Consider the following 20036-nt stretch of genomic DNA (forward strand, 5'->3'; position numbering starts at 1 on the left):
ATTAGAATGATGGGAGATGGTCCCGGATGTTTTAAGGCAATTAGAGTTAAGTGACTTGCCCAGGGACACACAGTTAGTGTCTGAAGTGAGATTGAACACATGTCCTCCAAACTTCAAGACCAGTACTCTATCTACTCTACAACCTAGCTGCTCCATTAACTCTTTTTATAATACACAGATAAAAGACAAGGTATGAAAAGATATCTCAGTGGTATGAGATGAAGAGAATGAGAGAAAAGAAAATTCTTGACAAATGACCTTAATTTTTTAAAGTATGTGGCAAGGACCTCACCCAAGGAAGTATCAAGAAGGGGTATTATAGGAGGCTTGCAGGACAAAAAGGGTTGGTAGAGATGCTGGAGTGAGTGAGATAGTGAATTGGCTATGGAGGTTTAAAAGGATTGCCTTATTGCAGTGAGAGCCTAATTGAGATAAGCTAACATAAATTTGTAGTGGACCCAGTATACTATTAAAAAACCCTTCTTTTTGTTGAAATGTTCCCACTCCCTCATATCTAATTAATTCTCCAAATAACTTCCAAATGGATATTCCTAAATCACAGACCTGAAAATGTCATTTCCCACTCAAAAATATTTAAAGGTCCACTATTGCCTCTAGAATAAAATATAGAACATTCCTCTTACTCTAAATTCAAAATGGTCTACAATACAACTTTTGTCTCGCCAGGCTTCTTACATGTTACTCTCCTTTATACATGTAATATAAAAGTAAATTTTCTGTTTTGAAATTTCTGTTCTGAATTCATCATTCCATCTCCTGTCTCAATGCCATTAAAATGCTCTCCTCCTTCAAATCCTTCCCCAGGTCCAGAATACCCACCTTCTTTGCCTCTTCCTCTTAAACTTTCTGCCTTATTTTTTTTTTAACATTTAACTCATGCTACTTCCCACAGGAAGCTTTTCTGGACGATTCTCTTTGTTCATCTTTCCTTCTTCCTTGAATTGTTTTGTGTTACTTCTGTTTTGTGCCCTCAAAAGGCAATTTTCCTTAGGACAGGGACTATGTTAATTTGGTTTTATATCTCTGATGCATATAATGGTATTTATTGTACTTATTGTGCTTATTGGATTTAACTGGATGGTACTAGATGACCTGAAAGGATAGTGTCCTCTTCAAAACTCCCCCATGCTGGAATTACTTGGTCTCTATCTCCCTCTTCCCCTTCAACAGTGAACACCTTTACTGTTTCTTGTTGGAGATGCAAAAATTCTTAGTTATGACTACGACTCAAATCTTAGTCTTCATAGTTTTGCATAAATGGGCCCCATTACTAGAAATGTATCTGCCCTTCAACTTTACCTTGCAGAATCCCTAGGATCCTCAAAGGATAACTCTTTTATCATTCTCTATATGAGGACTTTCCTGCCACTACTACAACTCTCTCCCTTCAGTTTTTGGTATTCTCTGTTACTTGAAAAATAATTTGTAATACTTTTAATGTAAATACTTGCATTTATTCATACTTGCCTTCATATGCTGTGTTTCCCAATATCTTCGCCTCCATGAAAGTTTAAAGGCAAATCTTGTCTCCTTTTATTTTTGGTCTCTGTGTCTTAGTTTCCTTTTTTAAAAAGAAATTAACTATGTGGAATGGAATTGAATATTCCCACAATGTGACTTCTTTTTTGCCTCCTTTTATCTTTACTCAAAGGCTGTTTACCATCTTACTTGTCCCACCAAGTCTCAGGGATATCTCTAAATTCTTTGCATGAAGACCTTTAGTCCTGGGATTTGTCTATGGTGAAGAATTAAAACTATCCTAAGAGATGGCAATTTATATTTCAGCTCTATTCTGCTCTCATGACTACAACAATAAATTAACAGGCAGACAGGCAGATTGAGACTGACAGATATGTAGGTAGGTAGGTGGGTAAGTAGATCGATAGAGAAAGAAAATTGAAAGAACAAAAGGATGGAAGGAAAGAAGGAAGGAAGATAGGAAGGAAGGAAGATAGGAAGGAAGGAAGATAGGAAGGAAGGAAGGAAGGAAGGAAGGAAGGAAGGAAGGAAGGAAGGAAGGAAGGAAGGAAGGAAGGAAGGAAGGAAGGAAGGAAGGAAAAAGATAGTTATACAAAACAATAGAGGGATTTCAATTCTAAAATAAACAGACCTCTAGGAGAGAAAGATCTACAGCTTCTAATAGATACTTGAATGTTATTTTTGTTAAAGGAGCTAACTAAAAAGGCCATCTTTTCTGTTCTCTCTCTACTTTGCTTTGCATGTAATAATAATTACAACACAATATCCCTTCTGAGGCTGCTTACTGATCTTATCCAGTCTTCATCATGAATCTTATTTTCTAGAGATGAGCATGTATTTTCCCTTGGTATTGGACCATGGGGATACTTGAAGAAGAGCAAGAAACAGAGCATGTACACCTGATGTAGCCAGCCCACAAGTCCCATACTGCCACATGACAGTGAGGAAGGCTGCAATGGGATCAGGATACACTTGACAACTGCCTTCACAGGATTACTTGGTCTTTTCTCAGGCTATTTTCAAGTTTAATATTGATATTTCTGATCTGTCCCATACAATTCCAGTTTTTGTTTTTAATTTTCTTCCTCTCTCAGTCACATTCACTGACCCAGTTACCTTATTCCATATGTGTACAGAAAGAAAAAGATTAAGGTGAAAGAGTACCAGGTTTTCTTTTAAAAACGATCTACATTCCCTCACTCTCACAAGCTGTGTGAGTTTGGGCAAATTAACTACCCTCCTTATAGCTTAATTTCTTCACCTGAAAAATGAAGGTGTTGTATTAGACAGTTTCCAAGGTCACTCACAGATCTCTATCAATAATTCCATCTTGTCTTTTCCCTGTGCCTAGTATATGTTAGTTTATCCTTTTGAAGAGAGAAAAAAGAAAAATAGCCTTCCTTAAGATGACCATCAGTTACAAAAATCTCTTCAGAATATTTTCATGAGTCTGGAATATATTTTGAAAACATTGTATGCAATAAGAAGAATGTATTCTTGAAAAAGTGTGCCTTCCCTCCCTTCTACACTCTCTCCTCATGCAGGGCAATGTTATGGCTAGCTCTTTCTTACTTGCCCACTAGAGCCCGTGGTTAACTTTTCATTGTAAGTATTTATACCTCTGAAGCCAGTTACAAATCAGGGATTCTTTGGATAATTGTCTAGACTCAAGAAAGCAATGGAGAAAATGTTAATAATGCATAACATAATTGTTAATAATTAAACTTAAAAGTGTGTCACATATACTCTTTTATTTTCTTTTGAGATACACTTATTAAACATGTACCAGCACAATCTGCATAGAGGTCTGCTATCTTTCTAAATGCAAAAGTGCAGATAACAATCCATCTCTTGACTGTTAAACACCACGATATTAAAGGAATAAGGTGACAGTGCAAACACCTTTCCAGGATATACCAGCAGCAGCAGTAAAAGTGAAAGACAACTAAGCTTTTTGAAGGCAGAGAGAATTCCATGCTATTTTTCTATCTTCAGAGTTAAGCACAGTGCCCAGCACATACTAGATGCTTATTAATACTTCCTAATATACATGTGTGTATATGAACGAGACATTTTAGTGATGAAGTGATAATCTATCACCCTATGCTTGAGCTATTGCCAGTTATATTGACTTACATCTTGCCACTGGAATCCAATGACTATGGAGGGGAGTGTGAGGCTGATGACTCTGTGCAGCTCTGCCTCACTTAAATCCAATTCACTAAAAAATCAAGACATCACCTTCATTATGTCTTTGCTCTTCTTCAAGAATGAAGAATGAACAGCAGCAACAACAACAACAACATCCTATGCTATATGACGTCTCATAGCATTGTATGAGGTAAAATAAAAAGTCTCATGCCTTAATCGAAATGGGCCTGGAGTTCTCAAATAAGACACATTTGAAAGAAAAGTTCGATGACATTGTTAAATTAAGACGAATTCATGTCAAAAATGAGCTCTTAGACATCTAAAGTGCAAAGTGGTCCCATAAGCTACTTGGAAGATAATTTTAATGGGTTTTTGTTGAAGTCCTTGGGGAAATTCAGAGGTAAGCAAACATAGTTCCAAGATAAGCTTAAGGTTAATTAGGAGAGCTCATTTGAAAGTACAACATATTTATTTAAACTTTTCTAATTTGTATGGCCATTTTCTTATTAAACAATTTATTAACCACAATATTCAGTTAATAGTAATTTTCACTTTTTCAAAGACATAGATAATAGAAAAATTGATACAGGAAGGGGATTCAGAAAAGAAATCACAAAATTCAGGATATACCTGGGGTGCAGACTCCTTTCTTGAGACACCTTGGCTTTCTCCATCTACACCTTGAATCTTACAGAATGAGAACTGATTATAACATCATGGTTTTAGGGCTTGAAGGAGCCTCAGAGGTCATTTAGTCTAACTCCACCTTATAAATTAGAAAACTAAGGCCCAGGGAGGAAAAGTGATTTTCTGAGGTCATATAGGTAATTGTAAGCCTTGGAAACAGGATTTGAATCTAGGCCTGTTGACACCCAAGGCAGTGATCATCCCCATGCCTTCTGATGTTTCAAATGATGATACTGAGGGAACAAGAGACCCATAATCGTAACCATCAGCATAATTTGCAGTTATCAAGGCTTCAAAACATATGTGATCTTATCAGAGAAACATTCTATTATGTTTATAAGACAGAAAAGGGGATATATAGTCTAGCATGATTTTGGTTAAATATAGGTTGAGTCACCAATGCTATTAACCTGACAATGTAGTTTCATAGAATCTTCCATTTCCTTATCATTCCAGCTAATAAGGGTTTTGCTTTAATCAGTAGGAACACTAGCAATGAAAAACCAGCACAGACAACCTATGCGTACAGGTAATCTTCCATGAAATCAACATGTAGCTGCCTAGAAATTAACACAGAACTACTGTTCTTAGGATATGTATAGCCATTTCTCTAAATGAATCAATCAATCAACATTTATTAAGCATCTACTATGTGTCAAACACTGTGCTAAGGACTAGAGATACAAAAGAAGGCAAAAGACACTCCCTGCCCTTAAGGAGCTTATCATATATATATATGATTCCTAACCTTTATCAAAATTTACTTCTCCTGTGTTCCTTCCATCTAATGAATTCTATGCTTTCCAGAGAAACTTCCTAAGGTGAAAATAATATGAGAATTACCTCTGTATCACTGCATCATTAGGCACTAGGAAATAATACTGGATTTAGAAGCAGAGGTCTTTGAGTAGAACCTGGATACCACTCTGTCTGATAGACAATAAAGACAGTTGTTATTGTTGAGTCATACCCAGATTTTTGTATCCCCATGCACAAAAGCACACCATTCCCTTTTTATCCTACACCATCACTCCAAGCCTGTGGAAGTTTATATTCATTTTTTCTATGATACCATCTATGTATCTATCTATTTCATCCTCTATCCATCCCCTTTTCCTTTTGTCTTTAATGTTTCCCAACATCACGGTTTTTTCCAATGAGTCTCATCTCATTGTGTGGCCAAAGTGTTTAAGCCTCAGCTTCAGTATTTGACCTTTCAGTGAATAGCCTGAACGAACTTCTTTAAGTAATTACTGATTTGACCTCCTTGCTGTCTAAGGGACTCTCAAAAGTGCCAATTCTGTGGAGCTTAACTTTGCTTATAGCCAAACTCTCACAGTCATATATTGCTACTGGAAAACTGTAGTTTTGACTATACAGATCTTTGTAGGCAAAGTGATATCTCTGATTTTTATCATGCTGTCCAGATTTGCCATAGCTTTCCTTCCAGAGTCTTTTAATTTCATGGCTGCAGTCACTGTCTGCAGTGATCTTTGAAACCAAGTGTGTAAAATCTGACACTGCTTCCATTTCTTCACCCTCTAATTGCTGGGAAGTGATGGGACCAGTAGCCAAGATCTTCAGGGTTTTTTATGTTAATCTTCTAGTCAGCTTTTACACTCTCCTCTTTCACCTTCGTCAAGATTCTTCTTATTCCTCTTCATTTCCGCCTTGTTCTGGTGGAGGTACTTGTGTAGTTCACTATGACATGGGTCATAGTGAAGAGTTCTAACAAAAGGTGAACCAATGGAAAAGGAAATGGCAAAGCACTACAATATCTTTGCCAAGAAAACCCCAGGGATGGTACTAAAGTAAGAAAAGATATGACACTGGAAGAATGAGACCCTCTTGTCTGAAGGCTTCCAATATACTAATGGGAAGAATACAAATACTTCTAGTACTAATGAAGCAACTGGGACAAAGTCAAAAGGAAGCTCAGCTGTGAACATGTCTGGTGATCAGAGGAAAGTCCAATGCTGTAAATATCAATATCACATGAGAACCTGGAATGTAAAAACCTATATATGAGCATAAGCTGGATGTGGTCAAACAGGAAATGGAAAGATTATACATCAACCTTCTAGGTGTCAGTGAACTTAAATGCATGGGAATGAGTGAATTTAATTCAGGTGATTACTACATATACTATCATGGGTCAGAATCACTTAGGAAAAAAATGGAGTAGCCCTCATACTCAATAAAAGGGTAAGAAAATCAGTACTGGGGCATACCCTCAAAAAGGACTGAATGACAGCTGTTCCCATTCAAAACTAACCATTAAATATCACTCAATATCACAATAATGTGCTTCAACCACTAATGCTGAAGAGGCCAAAGTTGATCAGTTCTATGAAGACCTACAATATCTAGAAATAAAGGCAAAAAAGTGTCACATTCATCATAGGACAATGGAATACTAAAATAGGAAATCGAAACACAATTGGAAGGACAGGCAAAGTTTGGCCTTGGAATAACAAAATGAAGAAGAAAAAACAACCAATAGAAATTTTGTCAGGATAACTCACTGGTCATAACAAACACTCTTTTTCAGCAACTCAAAAGGCAACTTTACATATAGACTTCTCCAGATGGTCAATGGGGGCAATTGCTTTAATTTATGGATTCAACTAGAGACTATCATCAGATCCATTTCAACTCTGAATATCTCTGATTCTGTGATCTTGGTTTGAATCCCCTGTCTGTTACTTACTACCTCAGTGACTTAGAACAATCCCCCTTTAAATTCTACTGGTTTCCTCTTCTAGAAAAGAAGGCAGTTGAATGTACAGCTGCTGAGATACCTTTAACTCTAAAAATGTGTGATTTTGTGGTTCAGTCATTTGGTTTTGAATCTCATGAGCCTGCTACCTACTACCTGCGTGACTTTGGACAAGTCACTTATCCTTTATGGACTCCAGCTCTTTTGTAAGATGAGGAGGCTGGAATAAATGGCTTCTAAGATAATAATCATAATCTGAACTGTAACTAGCATTCATATAGCACTTTAAGTTTTACAAAGTAGTTGCATAGGGGAAGTCATTTACTCCTTCCCAATCTAAAGCTATGACCTTGTGACCCTTCCAGAAAACTTAACACATATTAAATGGAAGCCAGTTTATACTATAACATACTGCTACTATTGTACTATTATACATTAATAGATATAGTATCACATACTACACAGCTGCTTCTTCTATGTGGCCTAGTCTTGACTTTTTCTTTCAGGCTGATAATCCTATCATAATCTAGTGAACAGTCCTAGATGTAGATTCAGTGATTTTTGACTCATATCATGTGTGAGCTTGGCCTTCTCAGTTTCTTCCTCTGTAAAATAAATAGGTTCAATTTTTTTGATCTCCAATGTCCTTTACAATTTTCATTTCTAGCATTGGCAAATCATTTCCCTTCTGTCTGTAAAAATGAAGACTGGATTAGATGCTGTCCAAGGTCTTTTCGACCTGTAATAACCAGGAGTCTTGGTTAATGCAATCACTACTCCTTATGTAAATTGGACTCAGTACAAAGACATTTAGCTAAATATGTCTCACTTTCCTTCATCTCTGTATCATTCCAATTTTAGTATATGTGCTGCTGAAGCAAGCACCCACTCTCCTTCATTGCAAGGATCCAATCATTAGCCAGGTCTTGTGGATTCTACCTGCAAAATCTGTCTCTCATCACTCTATTTTCTAATCATACAATCATTTGAGTTCTATCCTACATTATTGTAGTAACCTCCTACTGTTCTTACTTCCTCAACCCTTTCCTCTCTCCAATTCATCCTTTATATGACTGGTTTTTCTAAAAGACAGATGTAACACAAACCTATTCCATAAACTCTAGTGGTTCTTTCTACTGGTTCTTTGGCATGAATTACAAACTCCTGTGTGTGACATTGAAATTCCTTTACAACATGGCTAGAAACTACCATTCCAGTTGTTTTTTCCAGTATTCCTCTACTTCATGTCCTCTACAATAGTCACACCAGTCTTCTTTCTACTCTTCACATACCCACACATTTTATTTCCCACCTCTGTAACTTTGCACCAGTACTCTCCCTGCCTGGAATTCACTACATATTTGTCTCTAATTATTAGAATCCTTAGTTTCCATCAAAACTCAGCTCATAAATGGTCCTCAATGTGTAGGAACTTTGCATGTTTCTTTCCTACTTTTTAGCACCCCGATCTGCTATTGCTTCCTTCCCAAATTATTTCTTTTGTAAATATTTATATATGTAAAAGTTGCCCCCCTACATAATGTATGCACATTATAAGAAAGCATTTTCTTTTTCATTTTTGTATTTGTATCCCCAGCCCCTAGCACAGAGTAGATGTTTAATAATTTTATTTTAATTGACTGATGTACTTAATTCTGTTGATACCATGTCAACACAGGTCTGCTAGATACTACAGTGGATAGAGCACTTGGTCTAGAGGCAGGAAGATGAGCTCAAATTCTGCCTTAGACACCAGTTGTGTGACTCTGGGTAAACCATTCAAATGCTACCTGCCTCATAGCATCTATCTCCCAGAGTTATTGTGAGGATCAAATGAGATATTATCTGTAAAGCACTTAGTGCAGTGCCTTATATATTACAGGTGCTACATAAATGCTTGGGGTGGGGGGTTGTATTCAAAATGGTAGAGTAAAGGCAGGGATTCACATGAATTCTCCCAAATTCCCCTCCAAACAACATTAAGATAATGCCTAAAACTGAATTCTGAAGTTACAAAATCAACAAAAGAATGGAATAAAACAATTTTCCAGCCAAGACAACTTGGAAGTTTGGCATAAAAGGTGTCTTTCAGGGGATAGCATCAGCACAGACTGTACCCTAGCAATATAACAGCAGGACTTGGAGGTAACTGAATTTATGGTGGTAGCTTCCAGAGCTCTCAGTCAACAGATGGTAAGGGGGTTGGACAACTGGTCAGAAAAGAATTACAGGGGCTCTTTGCTGGCACTAGAAGCAGGACTCTTTTGTATTACCTATCTACAGTTCCAGGTTGCAGTCCCAAAGCAAAGAGAAGCAATAGTAAGGGGAGAGACTCTGTACACAGTTTTAGGGCACATGAAGTGACTAGAGCACAGGCCAGGAAAACATTGACCACATTTTACTGAGCTCTGTTCACCTTGAAAGAAATGAAAAATTACAGACTCTTAGAACTAGCTCTGAAAAAAGCAGCATAAAAACATGAAGTTTGTACAGCTTTAAGATAAAATTAAAAATCAAGAAATATCCTGGAAAAAAATAGCAAAATTCTTCAACAAAAAAAGAACCTGACCATCAAAAATTACCAGGGTGACAGGGAATATCAAAATAGAAACTAAGAAGAAGACAACAATGTCAGAACAGCAACATGCAAAGTCTCAAAGAAAAATATTCATTGGTCTCAGTTGTAAGAAAAGAACTCCTGGAAAATATCAAAAAGTATTTTAAAAAATCAAATTAAAAAGTAGAAGAAAAAATTGGGAAAATAAATGAGAGTGATGAAAGAAAGTTATGAAAAAAGTTCAACAGCTTCTTGAGGCAGAAAACATACTGAAGAAAATGACATTAAAAAACAGAATAGAATAAATAGTAAAAGAGACACAAAATCCACTGAAGAGAACTCCTTAAAAACAGAATTAGTCAAATGGAGAAAGATGTATACAAATTCACTGAAGAAAAGAACTTAAAAAGTAAAATTGTCCACATAGTAAAAGGAATTACAAAAGATCCGCGAAGAAAATGATTACTTAAGGGGCAGCTAGGTAGCACAGTGGACAGAGCACTGGCCCTGAATTCAGGACCACCTGAGTTCAAATCTGGATTCAAACACTAGACTTACTAGCTGTGTGACCTTGGACAAGTCACTTAACCTTTATTGCCCCACCAAAAATAATGATTATTTAAAAATTAGAATTGTGCAAATGGAAGCTATTAACTCCATAAGACATCAGGAAACAATGAGATAATATGAAAAGGATGAATAGAAGAAAATGTAAAATATCTCACTGGAAAAAACTAACCTGGAACATAGATGGAGGAGAGATAATTTAAGAATTATTGGACTACCTGAGAGACATGTAAAAAAAAAAATAAAGAGCCTAGACATCATCATTTTTCAAGAAATTATCAAGGAAAATTGTCCTGATATCCTAGAAACAGAGGGCATAATAAAAATTGAAGCAATTCATCAATCACTTCCTGAAAGAGATACTAAACTGAAAACTCCCAGGTATATTATATCCTACTTCCAGAGTTCCCAGTTGTAAGCAACCAGAAAGAAACAATTCAAGTATCATAAAGGCAGTCAGGATAACACAAGCTTCTACACAAAAAGGATTGGAGGACTTGGAATATGATATTCCAAAGGGCAAAGGAGCTAGGATTACAATGAATAATCACCCAAACACAAAAAACCCCAACAAAAACAAAACTAAAGCAAAAATAAAGGAAGAAAAACAACAATGTATAATCTTTCAGGGACACTGGATATTTAATGAAGCAGAGGACTTTCAAGACTTCCTGATAAAAAGACCAGAGCTGAATAGAAATTTGGTTTTCCAAAAAACACTTAAGAAAAGCATAAAAAAAACAGGAAACAGAAATCATAAAGGTTTAAGTAAGGTTAAAATGTTAATGTTCCTCACAAGGGAAGATAATACTTATAATGTCTAAGAACTTTCTTATTATTAGGGCTTTTAAAAAGTGTCTAAATAGACAGAGGATAGAGGTGTTAGCTATAATATTATGTTGTCCAAAGAAATTAAATGTGAGAATGAGGGATACACTGGGAGAAGGGGAAAGGACAGGTACAATGGGGGTAAGTTGTGTCACATAAAAGTTACATGAAAGAGCTTTTACAGTTGAGGGAAAGATGAAGGAGTGGCAAGCAACACTTGAACATTATTCTTATCAGAATTGGCTCAAGGAAGGAATAAGATACATGCACAGTTAGGCATAGAAATCTATCTTACCCTAATAGGGAAGTAGAAGGGAGGGAAAAGAGAAGGGGCAATGATAGAAGGAAGGGTGTATTGGGCAAGCCAGTGTCCAGAAAATACTTTTTGAGGAAAATCTGGTATGAAAAGATAGCGATATAAACAGGGATGAAAAGCAGGATGAAAGGAAATTCACAGAAATTATAACTGTGATTGTGAATGGGATAAGCTTATCTATGAAACAGAAGCAAGGACTAGAGTGGATTACATGATTTAGATAGAAAGGACATAAGCAAATTAAGGGAGTGTAGAATAATTTACCTTTCACATATATGGGTAAAGAAATAATTTATAACCATACAAGAGATAGAGAGCACTGTGGGATATAAAATGGATATTTTTGATTATATTACCTAAAAAGGTTTTGTACAAACAAGACCAATGTAATCAAGAGTTGAAGGAAAGCAGAAAATTGTGAGGGGTATCTTTATAGCAAGTTTTTCTGTTTAAAAACTTATTTCTCAGGGCGCTGGGTGGTTGCAGTAGATAGAGCACTGGCCCAGGAATCATGAGGAACTGAGTTCAAATCTGACCTCAGACCCTTGACACTTATAACTGTGTGACCCTGGGAAAGTCACTTAACCCCAATTGCATCACCAAAAAACCCAAAAAACAACAACAAAAACCCAACCCCCACAAAAAACTTATTTCTCAAATAAATAATAAATTGAGTCAAATTTATAAGAATAGAGTCGTTCCCCAATTGACAAATGGTCAAAGGATATGAACCAGCAGTTTTCAGATGAAGAAATGAAAGCTAGCTATAGTCATATAAAAATGTTCCAAATCAATATTGATTAGATTAGTGCAAATTGAAACATGTCTGAGATACTACCTCACAAATATCGGATTGGCTATTATAACAGACATAAAAAATGAGAAATGCTGGTGGTAGATAGGAAAATTGTCATATTAATGTACTCTTGGTGGAGTTGTGAACTGATCCAACCATTCTGGAGAACAATTTGTAACACCGCCCAAAGGGCTATAAAATTGTATATACCCTTTGACCCAGCAATATCACTAGTAATCTATATCCCAAAGAGATAAAAAAAAGGATGTGGCATTTGATAAACAAAGCATAAAGCATCCTTGTAGATAAGCAGTTCACAGTTTAAGGCTTGATTAGGAGATGTTGGATAAGGAGATCTCACAAAAAATTAGGATAATTCTGGGAGTCCCATAACCAGAGTTTGGGGAGAGCTGGAGACAATAAGACCATAAATGGGATATGTTCATAGTCTCACAACTTTCAGTCAGGTAAATCTTTGGAGATAGGAATATATCTTACAGGTCCATAAAACACTATCATGAAATAGTTCAGGATCTATTTCAATGCTGGTAGGAGCTTAATTGATTTCAGAGTTATTAATTGTCCAACTAGGTTGACTCTGGTCACTGCAAAGAATTTTCATCAGCAGCAGCAGCAGTTCTCATATGTTATTCTGATTACCTGGATAACTGGGGGACTCAAGTGAATCAAAGCATTCATTTATACAATGTGCATATATATAGTGGCTCTTTTCATAGTTGCAAAGAATTGAAATCAAGAGGATGCCCATAATTGGGAAATGCCCTGAACAAGTTGTGGTATATGATTGTGATGGAATACTATTGTATGTCAAGAAATGATGAGCAAGAAGCTTTCAGAAAACCCGGGAAATTTACATGAATTAATGCAAAAGTGAGCAGAACCAGGAGAACAGTACACACAGTCACAATAATATTGTAGGATGATCAACTGTCAGTGACAGCTAATTCAGCAATACAATGATCTGAGGCAATTCTGAAGGACTTATGGTAAAAACAAAATACTCCAGAGAAAGAAGTGATGAAATATGAAATGAAGATCAAAGCATACTTTAAAAAAACTTATTTATTTTTCTTGGTTTTTTTTTTGACTGTGTTTTCTTTTACAACATGACTAATATGGAAATATGATTTATATGACCTCATATTATTACCCATATCAAATTGCTTGCCTTCTCATGGTAGTTAGGGAGTGAGGGAGAGAATTTGGAACTAAAAATATTAAAATATATATATATATTTATAATTATTTTTACATGTAATTGGAAAAAAGAAAATATTATATAATTTCTTATTGCCTCCCACCTGCCTCTTCCCTTCTCTTTCCCAGTGTGAAAGTATACTTAGTGAAGAAGTCTCCCCTCATATACATTAATACAATATTTTTTTTTTTCAGCAATGAATGTCAGAGTGGTTGTAATGGATATAGTGAATTGCAATGAGACAGAGCTAATAGAGAAACTGACAAATAGTGGTGATATTTGTACTAACTATTAAACTTTAATATAATTGGCTGTGGTTACAAAAGAAAATCATTTATTTTCACTGATTTTTTTTGAGCTCCTAAATCCCTATCAATCTCACTCTCAAATTCTACTGAGATAATAAAAAAGATAATTGTCTTCTGATTTGGCCATTTAGCCTTATTTTTGATTTTTCAGAATAATTTTATGTTAAAATAAAATAAAAGTAGCTGACAACAATAGATTTTAAAAAATAACAGCCTTTAGTGATGAGAACCCACTATGCTGTGTTGAAAGGGTATTCAAAATAATTATCACTACTTTGTTCCTTGCCTCCCACTATCAAGCTGATAATAAAAAGTTTCAACTTTCACTCATCCCTATACCAAGTACACTGAGAATGCTGCTACAAATGATTATAAAAATTACTATTAAAATGGATTTTCAAATAGAATGCTACCTTATAAATCTAAGTTTCTTGTCTTGGCCTCTCCTTTCTTAGTTATCCATAAAGTCCAGAAATGTTGGAGTAACAGTGTCCTCACTGTTAGTCCAAAGGGACTGAGACCTGAGTAACTTAGTTATTAATATAAGGCAATCATGGATGAGAGACTTGATATCAGCAGCTCAGGACACTGAGGGACTGAAAAGAAAAAGTGGAAACCCAATTGTGCCCTTTCCTTTCAGAAACATCCTTGTCTTTCATTATTAAAAGGTCTGCTACAAGGAGGATCATAAACATATTTTCAGAGGGCCTATATATGGTCATAATATCATAGATATGGGATGAGAAAGGACATTAGAGATCACTTAGACAGGAGATACAGAAAATTGCTTGATACTGATACTTGGCATATGCTCATTGGTCATCTAGGACACTGGCTTAGGAGTTATGAATGTTTTGACCTGCAAGGAATTCAGTACTTATACTGAAAGTAGGTCTTAGAAATGAAGAAAAATCCAAAGCCCTGGTACACTTGGAGATAATGAGATTAGCTTATAAGCCTTCCATATTGTTGTTGTTTTCTCTACAAATCTAGAACATTTAAAAATGGAGATTAAAAATAAAATTCATAAAACGCTTCCTCAAGCAATCTGTTAATTGTTTAGTCAGTAGAGTGGTCCCCTAGGCACTTGAATTCAGTTTAGTCAATTCTCTACATGTTTCTTCCCTTTATTGTAGCTTCTATTGCAAAAACATCAACTCAGGATGCAATTAAATTTATCTTACCTTCATCTAGTAGACCACTGTTAAAATGCAAACAACAAGGAAGAAAACTTTAAAAAGCAGAGAAACACTTAGTAATCAACAATGCTTCCCCTTACAATGAAAATAAAACACAAGGGAACAATGGAGTTGAGGAAATTCACTGTGGTTCCAATGGTTTCTCAGGATAGACATGATTCAGTTATACCCTGATAGATAGGGTAAGCTAGGTGGCACCGTGGATTACAGCACTGGCCCTGAAATTGGGAGGATATAATTCAAATCTCACCTCAGACTAGCTATGTGACCCTGAGTAAAGTCACTTAACCCCAACTCCCTTAAACATCCTGGGCCATCTCCATCTCCATATTTAGACACCAGACCAAGATGGCTCAGGAAAAGAGAGGCTGGTGACTTTGCACAGCCCTTCCTCACTTAAATCCAATTCAATGCAAGTCATGACATCTGTCATTGTCTTCTTCCATAATGAAGGGCAAACAAGAACAACAACCCTGATAGATTCTCTCAACAAATTGAGCTAAAAGGCAGGAAAAGAAAAAAGTCTCCAGCCACTACATGGATTAGAGTCAGTCTCCCATAAACTGCTATCTATCTGTTCCCATTATATCTCATGCCCCTTTTCCTTCCCCCTTTCTTTTTTTCTATATTTGTCCTGTATTTCCCCCTCCATGATTTTTTTTTAAACTTGAACTGTATTTGAAAATTCTGTCCTCCCTTTCCAATTTCATGACATCTCTTTCCAACTTGGAGAGAATATTACTCTTGGGTTCATTAGTGACTTAGGTCCCCTTGCAAGGCATCTGGAGAAAGCTTTGACAGAAGAATTGTTCAAGTGATAAAAACACTTTTGTGACAACAGCTGGACATCAGAAAACCCATAAATTTTGATAAATTCTTGATTTTCCTTCCTAATGCATCTGTTGCTGAAGAAGGTAGAAAAAATGAGAACTATTTTATATTTAATTGTAACCACAATGGAAAGAAGAGGTTGATGAGTTGGAGGTGATAGACAACTTGGGGGGAAAGTGACCATGTAATCTTAGAATTTGAGACAGTAGATCAAGAATATTTTAGAACTGGAAAGGAAATCAGATAGCACCTAGGCCAACTCCCTCATTTAAGAGATGAAGGAAACAAGATTCACAAAAGTTATGACTAGTCCAAGTTCACATAAGTAGTAACTAATTGGGGTGGGATTTAAAGTCAGGTGCTCTGATTGCAGAGTTATGCTCCTTCTACTGTGCCATGATTCCTCACACTACACCAATGGAAAGCCCTAACCAGTAAAATTCAGATTATTTTACTACTGTAAGAATTAGAGGCATGTGCACTTGAAAAAGAGCTCTCCAATGAGCTCCAATTTTATGAACAGAATTTGTGCAAGATGAAAAGATCCCACGTCCAGAAACAAATGTGAAAAAGAATAGCACCAATAGAAGGTTATTGTATCACAAAGTAAAAAAATCCAGAATGAAATGAAGCATGGAACACCTAAAGACAGAAATATCTGAGGGATGTGAATGTGGGTAGAAAGCACAGCATCCAGATTCACAGGAGAGGAGATATCAGTTATAATAGATGTGTACAGATACCTTTTCATATATAAATCCTTGGTCCACTGGCTTTTGACCAGCCTTTTCTTTGGGAGGATAATCTATTGATATTCAAAGCTGTGTTAACTTAAACTTCTATCAGCCCAGGGCTTACTGTAATCATAGTTACAGATTCTGCCCTATGGGGTTTGGTTCAAATCCAGGCTCTCACTCATTCTGATAATTACACAGATACGGCTGCTCTACTTCTTCTCTATACTCAACCTTCTCATTCCTTCAGGCTCAAATACTAATTTTAGGAGTGTCAGACACTGCCAGATTACAACTAGCCAACAAATCAGAGAACTAGACTTTGAAGGACCTTAAGTTCATCTAGTCTAAAGTCTTCATTTTGCATGTGAGAAGCTGAGTCCCAAAGATGTTGTGATGTACATTAAGGGAAGATGAGTAGTAGGCAGAAGAGTCAGGATTTGAACTCAGTTTATTAACAAAAACTACTTGAATAGGAAAGTCATTAGAGGAAAAAACAGAATTAGACCAGATTCTTATACCATATAACACAAAAAAACTTAAATGAATTATAGGACAAAATATTAAAAAGCCCATATCATTTTTTTAAGTGAGGCAATTGGGGTTAAGTGACTTGCTCAGGGTCACACAGCTAGTAAGTGTTAAGTGTCTGAGGCCGGATTTGAACTCAGGTACTCCTGACTCCAGGGCGGTGCTCTAACCCACTAGCCATATCATTTTTAACAGAAGGATGTGTATGTGAGGATAGAAACTAGATTTCACTACTAAGACTAATGGGAGAATTCTTAGTCAGATAAGGGATAGAAAGATCCCCACAAACAATTTGGCTTAAATGAAATGGAAAAAAAAACTTTTGTATGAACAAAACAATATAGGTAAATCAAGAAGAAAAATTGTCAAAGGTGGAAGGCCAGTCTTTGTATGAAATGTCTCTGATAGAGTCCTCAGAGCAAAAATATATTGGGAATTAACAGAAATACAAAAGATTAAGAGCCATTATCCATTCAAAGTCAAAGTCAAAAATTAATCTTTTAGGATAGGAATTGAAACATATTAACAGTGAAATGGAACATCATTCCATATCACTAAAAAGAGAATAGCAATTAAAACAACTCTGCAGTTTCATCTTATATAAAGCAAATTGGTAAAGATGAAAATAATCATTATCAGAAGGGTTGTGGAAATCCAGGACTTCGAATATACTTTCAGTACAGGTATGACTACTATATCCATTATAAAAATAATTTGGAATTATGCTTAAAAATTGTCAAAATGTTTACATTATTTGACCCAGGATCAAAAACAGGGAAAAAAAAATCCCTCATAGGACAATACCACAGTATTTTTTGTTTGTAACAAACAAAATACCCATAGATAGTGGAAGGCCAAATAAATGGTGGTGCATGCATATAATGGAATATCCTTGATACATAAGAACTAATAAAATGAAGAATTTAGAGAACATGGAAAGTGTGTAAAATGAGGTAGACTGAAGAATGAAGAGCAAGAAAAATAATGTGCACAATGAAAACAACAATGTAAACTAAAAGAACAATACGATGGAACTGAACTTCATAATTATAACAACCTAACTAGGCTTTGAAGTCAAGATGAAAAATATAGCTGTCTTGTTTCTTTGGAGACCTGGGGATCATGGATGTATGATGCTGCATTTGTTGTTAAGACTAGGTTGATACATGGATTATTCTTACGTAGCTCTTTTAGTTTTCCTACATCAGTAAGGAAAGTTATCAGCTGAGGTGGGATTTTGGGAGGGCGGTAGTGGTGGCATATATCCAGAAATGCCTGTGATGTTGAAAAACGAAAGGACAAATAAACCTTTCAAAACTGAGAAAGAATTTAAAAACAAATAGGAAGATATAAAGACAAAAACTATAAAACCTAACTCTTAATTAACATTCTGGGATACTGGAAATATACTTCTGGTGTAGACAGCAATGAGGACATTGTGGAGAGTACAGGGCTGCAGGGAGGGAGAGAAGGAACCAAAAGGAAATTTGGATTATGTTCAAGTTACGTGTAAAAATTATAAAAGACTAACTTGAGGAAACATTTGGTCCACCCAGGCTATGAGGACTCTATAAATGTTCTTGCAAGTATTCCTTTGTCAACACTTTCCTGTATGAAAACAATTTTCCATTGCTTTACTTAGCAGGGAAGGTACAGACAGAAATTGTTTGGGAGTTAAACAGTCATCACGAAAGAGAATGCTAATGTTCTTTAGTTGTTTATTTCAAATTATTTCAGTTGTTCAATAAAAATTGTCTTTGAGGCCTACTTGTAACCTTTCACTCTCAAATAAGGCTATGGAAGCAGATCCATTGAAAGAAAACACTCCCTCATAACTATTGGTTCTTATTATCTATTAACTCAGGGAAATCCTCAAGAGAGTCCAAGAGGTGCAACGTATTTGAGGATCTTAATTTGAAATCATCATAAGCCAGTGAATAGGTGTGTAGTATTTTTAAATATGTGGCAATAATACTATAGCAAACACAACCTATTTAAATTTCTAAATACACTTGAAGACCTCTATGGAACTGGGATGAGACTTTATTGATTTCAAGAAGTGACCTGGATTGAGTGAAAACCTGGGGAAGCTTAAAACACTAAACATTCCTCAAGGGCACCTTTCCCAGGTGATTGTTTTTCTGTTTATTTTTACTATCAGTATTTTCCCTGCATAAACCATCTGCCTTGCCACTTTCCCCCCTGCATTGTTTCTCTTAGGCAGTTCTGGTATAACGAAAGATCTCAGAATATGTAACTACTTCTGATCAAAGTTGAAATATTTATTGGAAAACAGAAAATTGTTCTGAGGTTAACCTAGAGGTTAATGACATCTGTTTTTCTTTTTATTGTCCTTCTTGTTACCGGATCTCATACACAATGGACATCATGCTGGTAGGTAGCAGGGTAGATATATGAACTTTTAAAAAAATGTTGATATTAAAGGGGCATTTTGGGGCAGCTAGATGGCGCAATGGATAGAGCACCGGCCCTGGAGTCAGGAGTACCTGAGTTCAAATCCGACCTCAGACACTTAACACTTACTAGCTATGTGACCCTGGGCAAGTCACTTAACCCCAATTGCCTCACTAAAAAAAAAAAAAAGGCATTTGTTTTACAAAATGTATTAAGGAAAGTTTAGGAATAGGACACATGGGAGTACAGTTGGGAAATATCCTGTGACCTAAAATCAATGGAATTCAGAATTGGAAGGGACCTCTATCCAATACCTTAACTTCTTATTTAACTTTTGTTTTTACCCAGAAAGAAAAGCTTATTGATCGTTATAGTGACATTGCAATTTATTAGTGCTCTTAGGTTTACAAAAAATGGAACAAAAGTACCCATTCCCTGTGGCTTCCTCCTTGCCAACTTTTCACCTTCTCTCCCACACATAGACTTGGACTCTAGCTTCTCACACAGGTGGCAGACCTACTGAAAGTCTTAAGCTGGTGCTGGCAGTATAATTATGACCATGGTCTTTATTAAATGCAAAGCTGACTTTTTTTTTTAGAAAAATCATCAGCTGTTCTCCCAATGAGGTGGGAAGAAAGTTCCCTGCTTTCTCTTTGGACTAAATGTGAAGCTTTTCTA

General features: G+C 36.0%; 1 protein-coding gene across 2 annotated transcripts in view; it reads right to left on the minus strand.

The window, feature by feature from the left end:
- Window positions 1-20036, minus strand: part of GRM7 (glutamate metabotropic receptor 7) — a 995782-nt gene that overhangs the window by 445841 nt on the left and 529905 nt on the right. The gene's annotated exons all lie outside the window — the stretch shown is intronic.

This window comes from Dromiciops gliroides, chromosome 1 (genome assembly GCF_019393635.1).
Source record: "Dromiciops gliroides isolate mDroGli1 chromosome 1, mDroGli1.pri, whole genome shotgun sequence".
NCBI lineage: Eukaryota > Metazoa > Chordata > Mammalia > Microbiotheria > Microbiotheriidae > Dromiciops > Dromiciops gliroides.